This window comes from Pseudophryne corroboree, chromosome 1 (genome assembly GCF_028390025.1).
Source record: "Pseudophryne corroboree isolate aPseCor3 chromosome 1, aPseCor3.hap2, whole genome shotgun sequence".
NCBI classification, from domain to species: Eukaryota; Metazoa; Chordata; class Amphibia; order Anura; family Myobatrachidae; genus Pseudophryne; species Pseudophryne corroboree.
This window is the reverse complement of record NC_086444.1, coordinates 662,019,853-662,032,480: the sequence shown is the minus strand read 5'-3', so window position 1 is coordinate 662,032,480 and position 12,628 is coordinate 662,019,853.

Genomic DNA, 12,628 nt, shown 5'->3' with positions numbered 1-12,628 from the left:
CATGGGCACTTTAAGAAAGACTGTGGACTCTGGGTGTGCACTGGCTCCTCCCCCTATGCCCCTCATCCAGACCTCAGTTTTAGACTGTGCCCAGAGGAGAATGGGTGCACTGCAGGGAGCTCTCCTAAGTTTCCTGCTTAGAAAGCATTTTTGTTAGGATTTTTTCTCTTTTTCAGGGAGCACTGCTGGCAACAGGCTCCCTGCATCAAGGGACTGAGGAGAGAGGAGCAGACCTACTTAAATGATGGGCTCTGCTTCCTCGGCTACTGGACACCATTAGCTCCAGAGGGGGTGAACACAGGTTCGTCCTGGGCGTTCACCCCAGAGCCGCGCCGCCGTTCTCCCCACAGAGCCAGAAGAAACGAAGACAGAAGACGTCTAAGGCGGCAGAAGCCTTCGGTGCTTCACTGAGGTATCGCACAGCATCGCAGCTGTGCGTCATTGCTCCCATACACCTCACACACTCCGGTCACTGTAAGGGTGCAGGGCGCAGGGGGGGCGCCCTGGGCAGCAATAAAACACCTCTCCTATGGCAAAAGTCTATATACATGTACAGGTGGGCACTGTACATGTATATAAAAGAGCCCCCGCCATTTTTTAGTAAGTTTGAGCGGGACAGAAGCCCGCCGCCGAGGGAGCGGGACTTCTCCCTCAGCACTCACCAGTGCCATTTTCTCTCCACAGCACCGCTGAGAGGAAGCTCCCCGGACTCTCCCCTGCTGGACACACGGTGAAAGGGGGTTTTAAAGTAGAGGGGGGGCACATTATTGGCGTTTATACATTAAGCAGCGCTACTGGGTAAACATTCTAAGTTTTTCTTCAGGGTTATATAGCGCTAGGGTGTGTGCTGGCATACTCTCTCTCTGTCTCTCCAAGGGGCCTCAGGGGGAACCTGTCTTCAGAAAAGAGATTCCCGGTGTGTGTGTGTGTGTGTGTGTGTGTGTGTGTGTGTGTGTGTGTGTGTGTAGTGTGTTGGTACGTGTGTGTCGACATGTTTGACGAGGAAGGCTCACCTAAGGAGGAGGGGGAGTGCATGATTGTCAAGTCGCCGTCAGCAACGCAGACACCGGACTGGGTGGATATGTGGAACGTCTTGAATGCAAATGTAAATTTACTGCATAAAAGATTAGACATGGCTGAAGCTAGGGATCAGTCAGGTAGTCAGACCATGCCTGTCCCCGTGGCACCAGGACCTTTGGGGTCTGAAAAACGCACCATATCCCAGATCACTGACACAGATACTGACCCTAGTGTCGACTATGAGGATGCAAAATTACAGCCAAAGGTGGCAAAAGGTATTCGTTACATGATTATTGCCATTAAAGAGGTTTTGCATATCACAAGGGTTCACATGTATAAAGGGAAGAAGCCTGAGGTCACTTTTCCGTCCTCATTTGAGCTAAGCGACTTGTGCGAAAAGGCTTGGGAATCTCCAGATAGGAGACTACAAGTTCACAAAAGGATTCTTATGGCGTATCCCTTTCCACAAAAGGACAGGATACGATGGGAATCTTCGCCTAAAGTAGACAAGGCGCTGACACGCTTATCCAAGAAGGTAGCACTGCTTTCTCAGGATACAGCTTCCCTCAAGGATCCTGCTGATCGTAAGCAGGAGGTTACCATGAAGCACATTTACACACATTCCGGTACTAACGTTAGACCGGCTATGGCATCGGCCTGGGTTTGTAGTGCTGTCGCAGCATGGACAGATTACTTATCTACGGAATTTGACACCTTAGATAAGGATACCATTCTAATGACCCTAGAGCATATCAAAGATGCTGCTTTATATATGAGGGATGCTCAAAGAGACATTTGTTTACTAAGCTCCAGAATAAATGCTATGTCTATTTCTGCTAGGCGACTCCTGTGGACCCGACAGTGGACGGGGGATGCCGACTCAAAGCGGCATATGGAGTCGTTGCCTTACAAGAGGGAGGAGTTGTTTGGAGAAGGCCTCTCGGACCTTATCTCTACTGCTATGGCCGGTAAATCGAATTTCTTACCTTATGTCCCCCCGCAGCATACTAAAAAGGCACCTCATTATCAAATGCAGTCCTTTCGTTCCAATAAAAGCAAGAAGGTACGGGGATCGTCCTTCCTTGCCAGAGGAAAAGGCAAGGGAAAAAAGCTGCATGCAGCTAGTTCCCAGGAGCAGAAGTCATCCCCTACATCTGCAAAGTCCACCGCATGACGCTGGGGCTTCCCGGGGGGGAGTCAGCTCAAGTGGGGAGCACGTCTTCGATTTTTCAGCCAGGTCTGGGTTCACTGACAGGTGGATCCCTGGGCTATAGAGATTGTTTCTCAGGGATACAGGCTGGAATTCGAAGACGTGCCTCCTCGCCGGTTTTTCAAATCGGCTCTGCCAGCTTCCCCGTCAGAGAGGGAGTTAGTGTTGACTGCAATTCAAAAATTGTATCTTCAACAGGTGATAGTCAAAGTTCCTCTTCTCCAGCAAGGAAAAGGGTATTACTCAACCCTGTTTGTGGTCCCGAAACCGGACGGTTCGGTCAGGCCCATTTTGAATCTAAAATCCCTGAACTTGTACTTGAAAAAGTTCAAGTTCAAGATGGAATCGCTCAGAGCGGTCATCGCCAGCCTGGGGGGGGGGGGGGGATTGGATGGTGTCCCTGGACATAAAGGATGCATACCTTCATGTTCCGATTTTCCCTCCTCACCAGGCGTTCCTGAGATTTGCAGTACAGGACTGTCATTACCAATTTCAGACGTTGCCGTTTGGGCTTTCCACAGCCCCGAGAATTTTCACCAAGGTTATGGCGGAAAGGATGGTGCTCCTGCGCAAGCAGGGTGTCACAGTTATCCCATACTTGGACGATCTCCTCATAAAGGCGAGATCTCGGGAGAAGTTGCTGGACAGCGTGTCGCTGTCGGTGAATATGTTGCAGAGGCACGGCTGGATTCTCAATATACCGAAGTCCCAGCTAGTCCCTACAACGCGTCTGACCTTTTTGGGCCTGATTCTAGACACAGACCAGAAAAAGGGTTTTCTTCCGATGGGAAAGGCTCAGGAGCTCATAGCCCTGGTCAGGAACCTATTAAAGCTAAAAAAGGTTTCAGTGCATCACTGCACACGTGTCCTGGGGAAGATGGTGGCATCGTACGAGGCCATCCCCTTCGGAAGGTTCCATGCGAGGACCTTTCAATGGGATCTACTGGACAAATGGTCCGGGTCCCATTTACAAATGCATCAGAGGATCACCCTGTCTCCCAGAGCCAGGGTATCTCTCCGGTGGTGGCTGCACAGTGCTCACCTCCTAGAAGGACGCAGATTCGGAATTCAGGACTGGATCCTGGTGACCACGGACGCAAGCCTCCGAGATTGGGGAGCGATCACACTGGGAAGAAATTTCCAAGGTCTCTGGTCAAATCTAGAGACTGGTCTCCACATCAACGTCCTGGAGTTGAGGGCCATATACAACGCCCTACGCCAAGCGGAGGCATTGCTTCGGGACAAACCGGTTCTGATTCAGTCAGACAATGTCACAGCAGTGGCTCATGTAAACCGCCAAGGCGGCACAAGGAGCAGAGTGGCCATGGCAGAAGCGACCAGGATTCTTCGCTGGGCGGAAGGCCATGTAAGCGCCCTATCAGCAGTATTCATCCCGGGGGTGGACAACTGGGAAGCGGACTTCCTCAGCAGACACGACCTGCATCCGGGAGAGTGGGGACTTCATCAAGAAGTCTTCGCACAGATCGTGGGTCGGTGGGGACTGCCTCAGATGGACATGATGGCGTCCCGTCTCAACAAAAAGCTAAACCGGTATTGCACCACGTCAAGAGACCCTCAGGCGGTATCGGTGGACGCTCTAGTGACACCTTGGGTGTCCAGATCGGTCTGTGTGTTCCCTCCTCTACCTCTCATACCCAAGGTGTTGAGAATAATAAGACTGAGAAGAGTCAGAACAATCCTCATTGTTCCAGATTGGCCACGAAGGACTTGGTATCCGGATCTGCAAGAGTTGCTCACAGAAGATCCGTGGCCTCTTCCTCTAAGACAGGACCTGCTGCAGCAGGGGCCCTGTCTGTTCCAAGACTTGCCGCGGCTGCGTTTGACGGCATGGCGGTTGAACGCCGGATCCTAGCGAAAAAAGGTATTCCGGAGGAGGTCATTCCTACCCTGATCAAGGCTAGGAAGGACGTGACATTGAAACATTATCACCGTATATGGCGAAAATATGTTTCTTGGTGTGAGGCCAGGACTGCTCCTACGGAGGAGTTCCATTTGGGTCGTCTGCTTCACTTCCTGCAAACAGGAGTGAATTTGGACCTAAAATTAGGGTCCATAAAGGTCCAAATTTCGGCCTTATCCATTTTCTTTCAAAAAGAATTGGCTTCTCTTCCTGAAGTACAGACATTCGTGAAGGGGGTGCTGCATATTCAGCCTCCTTTTGTACCTCCGGTGGCGCCGTGGGATCTTAATGTGGTATTAAGTTTCCTCAAGTCACCTTGGTTTGAACCACTCAAAACAGTGGAGTTGAAATATCTCACTTGGAAAGTGGTCATGTTGTTGGCCTTGGCTTCTGCGAGGCGTGTTTCGGAATTAGCGGCTTTGTCACATAAAAGCCCCTATCTGGTTTTCCACGTGGATAGGGCAGAATTGAGGACTCGTCCTCAATTTCTGCCTAAAGTGGTCTCTTCTTTTCATATGAATCAACCTATTGTCGTGCCTGTGGCTACGCGTGACTTGGAGGATTCCGAGTCCCTTAATGTGGTCAGGGCTTTGAAGATTTATGTGGCCAGAACAGCGAGGGTCAGGAAGACTGAATCGCTGTTTGTTCTGTATGCAGCCAACAAAGTTGGCGCGCCTGCTTCAAAGCAGACTATTGCTCGCTGGATCTGTAACACGATTCAGCAGGCGCATTCTACGGCAGGATTGCCATTACCTAAATCGGTTAAGGCCCATTCCACTAGGAAGGTGGGCTCTTCTTGGGCGGCTGCTCGAGGGGTCTCGGCATTACAGTTGTGCCGAGCAGCTACTTGGTCGGGGTCAAACACCTTTGCAAAGTTCTATAAATTTGATACCCTGGCTGAGGAGGACCTCCTGTTTGCTCAATCGGTGCTGCAGAGTCATCCGCACTCTCCCGCCCGTTTGGGAGCTTTGGTATAATCCCCATGGTCCTTACGGAGTCCCAGCATCCTCTAGGACGTTAGGGAAAATAAGATTTTACACTTACCGGTAAATCTATTTCTCGTAGTCCGTAGAGGATGCTGGGCGCCCGTCCCAAGTGCGGACTTCTTCTGCAAGACTTGTATATAGTTATTGCTTACATAAGGGTTATGTTATAATTTAATCGGTTTAGACCGAGACTATGTTGTTTGTTCATACTATTAACTGGGTAGTTATCACAAGTTATACGGTGTGATTGGTATGAATCTTGCCCTGGGATTACCAAAAATTCTTTCCTCGTACTGTCCGTCTCCTCTGGGCACAGTTTCTCTAACTGAGGTCTGGAGGAGGGGCATAGGGGGAGGAGCCAGTGCACACCCAGAGTCCAAAGGCTCAGGAGAGCCCACTAAGTGCATCCAGCTCTGGCCGGGCACAGATTCTGAGGTCTGGAGGAGGGGCATAGAGGGAGGAGCCAGTGCACACCAGATATAGTACCTAATCTTTCTTTAAAGAGTGCCCATGTCTCCTGCGGAGCCCGTCTATTCCCAATGGTCCTTACGGAGTCCCAGCATCCTCTACGGACTACAAGAAATAGATTTACCGGTAAGTGTAAAATCTTATTTTTAACCACTTTCTGCTGTTTAAACATATCAGTTTTCTTGGTCACTGTAGTGGAATCCTCATCTTCAGAGATTTGTAGGATCTGCTTAATAGCAGCCACTAGGGCAGGGACATCAACTTGTGATGGAGAATCCTCGTCAGTAACACAGGATTCAGTGACTGACAGGACCGAATGCCAGCTTAGAGGACCCAGGGACACGGGAGTGACCTGGCGTAGCTTTCTATTGGACCAAAAACTGATTTAACTGCTGCAGCTGGCTAGACAAATTTTGCACCCAGTGGGGCTTTACCATAGGGACAATTGGTGGTGGCAGTGGCACCGGAGGTCCCATAGGGTGGGCTAAATGGTCCACCAGAGTCCCCAGGAGGATAGTGAACATAGCCATGGGAGGCTCCATTGTAGACACAGGAGCTGCAGGCTGACTGGGAGGTGTATGACATTTAGTACACAGACCATGATACAATACTTCCCACTCAGGTAAATCTCTGGAGCATGCCTTGCAAAGTACAGGAGCTTCCAGAGTTTTACTGCCCTTTTTGCTAGACATTGTATTAACGCGAACAATCAGGGTAATAGTGCGATTAAGCCAGACAAAGTACACAAGGAAGAAGAAAAAATTGGCTGCGCTTATGATGTTGTTAAATTACAGTGTTATAGGAGAGCTGACAAACACAATAATACATAAAGGAATTTTTATTAAAATGTTAATACACCAATAAAAATTAAACACAATATATAGCAAGGTTATGCGTTTATATATACTCTGAAAGGACCATATATGTCAAGCAACAAATAGCAATATCCACAAGGTGAGTTTGTGGATGGCAATAATGTTAAAAAAAATGTAACATCCATGTAACATTCATATGGCTGCTCACTAAGATTGTATCATTCACATAAATAGTGAAACTGCAAGCTATCTAAAAGTACAGAGGCAACATGCACTTAAAGATTGGTAAAAGTCCCGGCAACAGGTGACTTAATTCAGGAAAATTGTATAGTTACCTCTCCTGGGCTAATTAACACCGGGCGTCCCTGCGGAAAAAGTACACAACCTGCTAAAAAGTACAGAAACCTGTGAACTAAATCTCGGTTGTACATGACTAACGCAGTAGAATATCCGTATAGCGATAAGTACTGTGTGCACTATATTATAGGACCCTGACGCACCTAGCCCCTTCGGGTACAGAATATAGTGAATGGTATACACGAGAGGAGTGAAACTATACAGCAGATACCGGCACAGTCAGAGGCAATGCAGAGATTAATATAAGCACAGTAAAACTGCACTGGACCAGTATATAATTAAATTAATTTTATATATATATATTTATTAAATAAACACAGCGCAGTCCTAGACCGGAGGTATATATCAGAATACTTGTACAATATATTCTGTAATAGGTGCACTCTCTTAACTAACGCAGTCTATATGAAGACATAGAATACTCAAGTGTCTAAAGTGTCAGCGCTGTGTACAGTCAGCTTTACAGGGGAAGACAAACAGTGGCAGTTGGTCTATCATTCCTGGAGATAATTATATATCAAGTGCGAGAAAGGGTGGAGGGGTCACAGACAAACAGCATTTTTCACTCCCTGGTAACCCCCCAACACACTAAAAAATTACCTGTAACCATACCTGAACCTATCTGGGTGCAGGAACCACCAGACTGATCCGCAGTGCTCAGAGCGGAGGCATCAGGGACATGTGGCCACTTCTCGGCGGAGGGAGAAGGTGAATCAGTCTGGCAGGAAGAGGTAAGGCCCTGTGTTGGGTGAGAAGTGCCGCGATTGGGAGGAGTAGGTAACCGTGCTGGGACAGATGATGTGGGTGAGGAGGCAGCGGATAACTGGCGGAGCTGATATATATATATATATATATATATATATATACACACACATATATATACTGCTCACCAACGGAGGGGCACTGAAAAATGGAAATTTAAACACAACAAGCAAATCCCTGGTATCCCGGGATTGAAAAAACTGCACGGGATTGGTTTCCCTATACAACAGAGTAATTCCATGATACAAAAAAATAAGAATTTACTCACCGGTAATTCTATTTCTCGTAGTCCGTAGTGGATGCTGGGGACTCCGTAAGGACCATGGGGAATAGACGGGCTCCGCAGGAGACTGGGCACTCTAAAGAAAGATTCAGGACTATCTGGTGTGCACTGGCTCCTCCCCCTATGACCCTCCTCCAAGCCTCAGTTAGGAACTGTGCCCGGAAGAGCTGACACAATAAGGAAGGATTTTTGAATCCCGGGTAAGACTCATACCAGCCACACCAAATAACTCGTGATAGGAACCCCGGTTAACAGTATGATAACAATGGAGCCTCTGAACAGATGGCTCGCAATAACAACCCGATTATAGTAACAATAACTATTTACAAGTATTGCAGACAATCCGCACTTGGGATGGGCGCCCAGCATCCACTACGGACTACGAGAAATAGAATTACCGGTGAGTAAATTCTTATTTTCTCTGACGTCCTAGTGGATGCTGGGGACTCCGTAAGGACCATGGGGATTATACCAAAGCTCCCAAACGGGCGGGAGAGTGCGGATGACTCTGCAGCACCGAATGAGAAAACTCCAGGTCCTCCTCAGCCAGGGTATCAAATTTGTAGAATTTTGCAAACGTGTTTGCCCCTGACCAAGTAGCAGCTCGGCAAAGTTGTAAAGCCGAGACCCCTCGGGCAGCCGCCCAAGATGAGCCCACCTTCCTTGTGGAATGGGCTTTCACTGATTTAGGCTGCGGTAATCCCACCGCAGAATGCGCCAGCTGAATAGTGCTACAAATCCAGCGCGCGATAGACTGCTTAGAAGCAGGAGCCCCCAGCTTGTTGGGTGCATACAGGATAAATAGCGAGTCAGTCTTCCTGACTCCAGCCGTCCTGGAAACATACATTTTCAGGGCCCTGACTACGTCCAGTAACTTGGAATCCTCCAAGTCCCTAGTAGCCGCAGGCACCACAATAGGTTGGTTCAAGTGAAAAGCTGAGACCACCTTCGGGAGAAACTGAGGACGAGTCCTCAACTCTGCCCTATCCATATGGAAAATCAGATAAGGACTTTTACAAGACAAAGCCGCCAATTCTGATACTCGCCTGGCCGAAGCCAGGGCCAACAACATGACCACTTTCCACGTGAGATATTTCAAATCCACAGTCTTAAGTGGCTCGAACCAATGTGATTTCAGGAATTCCAAAACCACATTGAGATCCCAAGGTGCCACTGGGGCCACAAAAGGAGGCTGAATATGCAGAACTCCTTTGACAAACGTCTGAACTTCAGGCAGTGAAGCCAGTTCTTTTTGGAAGAAAATTGACAGAGCCGAAATCTGGACCTTAATGGACCCCAATTTGAGGCCCAACGTCACCCCTGCTTGCAGGAAATGCAGGAATCGACCCAGCTGAAATTCCTCCGTCGGGGCCTTCTTGGCCTCACACCACGCAACATATTTTCGCCAAATGCGGTGATAATGTTTTGCGGTGACATCCTTCCTGGCTTTGATCACGGTAGGGATGACTTCCTCCGGAATGCCCTTTTCCTTTAGGATCCGGTGTTCAACCGCCATGCCATCAAACGTAGCCGCGGTAAGTCTTGGAACAGACAGGGTCCCTGCTGCAGCAGGTCTTGTCTGAGCGGCAGAGGCCAAGGGTCCTCTGCAAGCATCTCTTGAAGTTCCGGGTACCAAGATCTTCTTGGCCAATCCGGAACCACGAGTATAGTTTTCACTCCTCGCTTTCTTATTATTCTCAGTACCTTGGGAATGAGAGACAGAGGAGGAAACACATAAACCGACTGGTACACCCACGGTGTCACTAGAGCGTCCACAGCGATCGCCTGAGGGTCCCTTGACCTGGCGCAATATCTTTTCAACTTTTTGTTGAGGCGGGACGCCATCATGTCCACCTGTGGTCTTTCCCAACGGTGTACAATCATTTGGAAGACTTCTGGATGAAGTCCCCATTCTCCCGGGTGGAGGTCGTGCCTGCTGAGGAAGTCTGCTTCCCAGTTGTCCACTCCCGGAATGAACACTGCTGTCAGTGCCAACACATGATTCTCTGCCCATCGGAGAATCCTTGTGGCTTCTGCCATCGCCATCCTGCTTCTTGTGCCGCCCTGTCTGTTTACATGGGCGACCGCCGTGATGTTGTCTGATTGGATCAGTACCGGCTGGTTCTGAAGCAGGGGCCTTGCTTGGCTTAGGGCATTGTAAATGGCCCTTAGCTCCAGAATATTTATGTGAAGCGAAATCTCCCGATTTGACCACAGTCCTTGGAAATTTCTTCCGTGTGTGACTGCACCCCAGCCCCGAAGGCTGGCATCCGTGGTCACCAGGACCCAGTCCTGTATTCCGAATCTGCGGCCCTCTAGTAGATGAGCCCTCTGCAGCCACCACAGCAGCGACACCCTGGTCCTTGCCGACAGGGTTATCCGCTGTTGCATCTGGAGATGGGACCCGGACCATTTGTCCAACAGGACCACTGGAACGTCCTTGCGTGGAACCTTCCGAATGGGATTGCTTCGTACGAAGCTACCATTTTTCCCAGGACTCGTGTGCATTGATGTACCGACACCTGTCTTGGTTTTAGGATGTCTCTGACTAGAGATGACAACTCCTCGGCTTTTTCCACTGGAAGAAACACTCTTTTCTGGTCTGTGTCCAGAATCATTCCCAGGAACAGAAGACGTGTCGTCGGGACCAGCTGTGACTTTGGAATATTGAGAATCCAGCCGTGCTGTTGTAGCACTTCCCGAGAAAGTGCTACCCCCACTACCAACTGTTGTCTGGACCTCGCCTTTATCAGGAGATCGCCCAAGTATGGGATAATTAAAACTCCCTTCTTGCGAAGGAGTATCATCATTTCGGCCATTACCTTGGTAAAGACCCTCGGTGCCGTGGATAACCCAAACGGCAGCGTCTGGAACTGATAGTGACAGTCCTGTACCACAAATCTGAGGTACTCCTGGTGCGGAGGGTAAATAGGGACATGCAGGTACGCATCCTTGATGTCCAGGGAGACCATGTAATCCCCCTCGTCCAGGCTCGCAATAACCGCCCTGAGCGATTCCATCTTGAACTTGAACCTTTTGATATAAGTGTTCAAGGCTTTTAAATTTAAGATGGGTCTCACCGAACCGTCCGGTTTCGGTACCACAAACATTGTGGAATAGTAACCCTTTCCCTGTTGAAGGAGGTGTACCTTGACAATCACTTGCTGTGAATATAGTTTTTGAATAGCCACCAACACTGCCTCCCTGGCAGAGCGAGTTGCCGGTAAGGCAGATTTTAGGCAACGGCAGGGGGGAGACGTCTCGAAATCCAGCCTGTACCCCTGAGACACTACTTGAAGGACCCAGGGATCCACCTGTGAGAGAGCCCACTGTGTGCTGAAATTCCTGAGACGGGCCCCCACCGTACCCGGGTCCGCCTGAGCAGCCCCAGCGTCATGCTGTGGACTTACCGGACGCAGGGGAGGACTTCTGCTCTTGGGAACTAGCTGTGTGCTGCAGCTTTTTCCCCCTACCTCTGCCCCTCGGCAGAAAGGATGAGCCTCTAGCCCTCTTATTTTTCTGGGGCCGAAAGGACTGTACCTGATAATACGGTGCTTTCTTTTGCTGTGGGGTAGCCTGTGGCAAAAAGGTCGATTTCCCAGCAGTAGCTGTGGAAACGAGGTCTGACAGACCATCCCCAAAAAGTTCCATCCCTTTATAGGGCAAAACTTCCATGTGCCGCTTCGAGTCGGCATCGCCTGACTATTGCCGAGTCCATAACCCACTTCTGGCGGCAATGGACATAGCGCTTATTTTTGATGCCAGCCGGCAAATATCCCTCTGTGCATCACGCATGTATTTTATATGCTCTATATAGTCAGCAAAATATTGTCCCTATCCATGGTATCAATGTTATCCGACAGGGAATCTGACCACGCAGCTGCAGCACTGCACATCCAAGCCGATGCAATAGCGGGTCTCAATATAATGCCGGTGTGTGTGTATATAGCTTTAAGGGTATGTTCCTGCTTTCTATCAGCAGGTTCCTTTAGGGCGGCCGTATCCGGAGACGGTAGTGCCACCTTTTTTGATAAGCGTGTCAGCGCTTTATCTACCCTAGGGGGTGTTTCCCAATGTGACCTATCCTCTGGCGGGAAAGGGTACGCTGCCAATAACCGTTTAGAAACTATTAATTTCTTATCTGGGGAAGACCACGCTTCCTCACACACCTCATTTAATTCCTCAGATGCAGGAAAAACTACTGGTAGTTTTTTCTCACCAAACATAATACCCTTTTTTGTGGTACCTGGGGTATTATCAGAAATGTGTAATACATTTTTCATTGCCTCAATCATGTAACGGATGGACCTATTGGAGGGTACACTAGTCTCATCGTCGTCGACACTGGAGTCGGTATCCGTGTCGACATCTGTATCTGTCATCTGAGGTAGCGGGCGTTTTACAGCCCCTGATGACATTTGAGACGCTTGGACAGGCACAAGCTGAGAAGCCAGCTGTCCTATGTCGTCAAACCTTTTATGTAAGGAGCTGACACTGTCACGTAATTCCTTCCATAAGTCCATCCACACAGGTGTCGACCCCGCAGGCGGTGACATCACATTCACAGGCATTTGCTCCACCTCCACATCATTATCCTCATCATACATGTCGACACAGCAGTACCGACACACAGCACACACACAGGGAATGCTCTGACAGAGGACAGGACCCCACAAAGCCCTTTGGGGAGACAGAGGGAGAGTATGCCAGCACACACCAGAGCGCTATATATCACAGGGATATCACCTTATAAAAGTGTTTTCCCTTATAGCTGCATATATATTGTATACTGTGCCTAAATTGTGC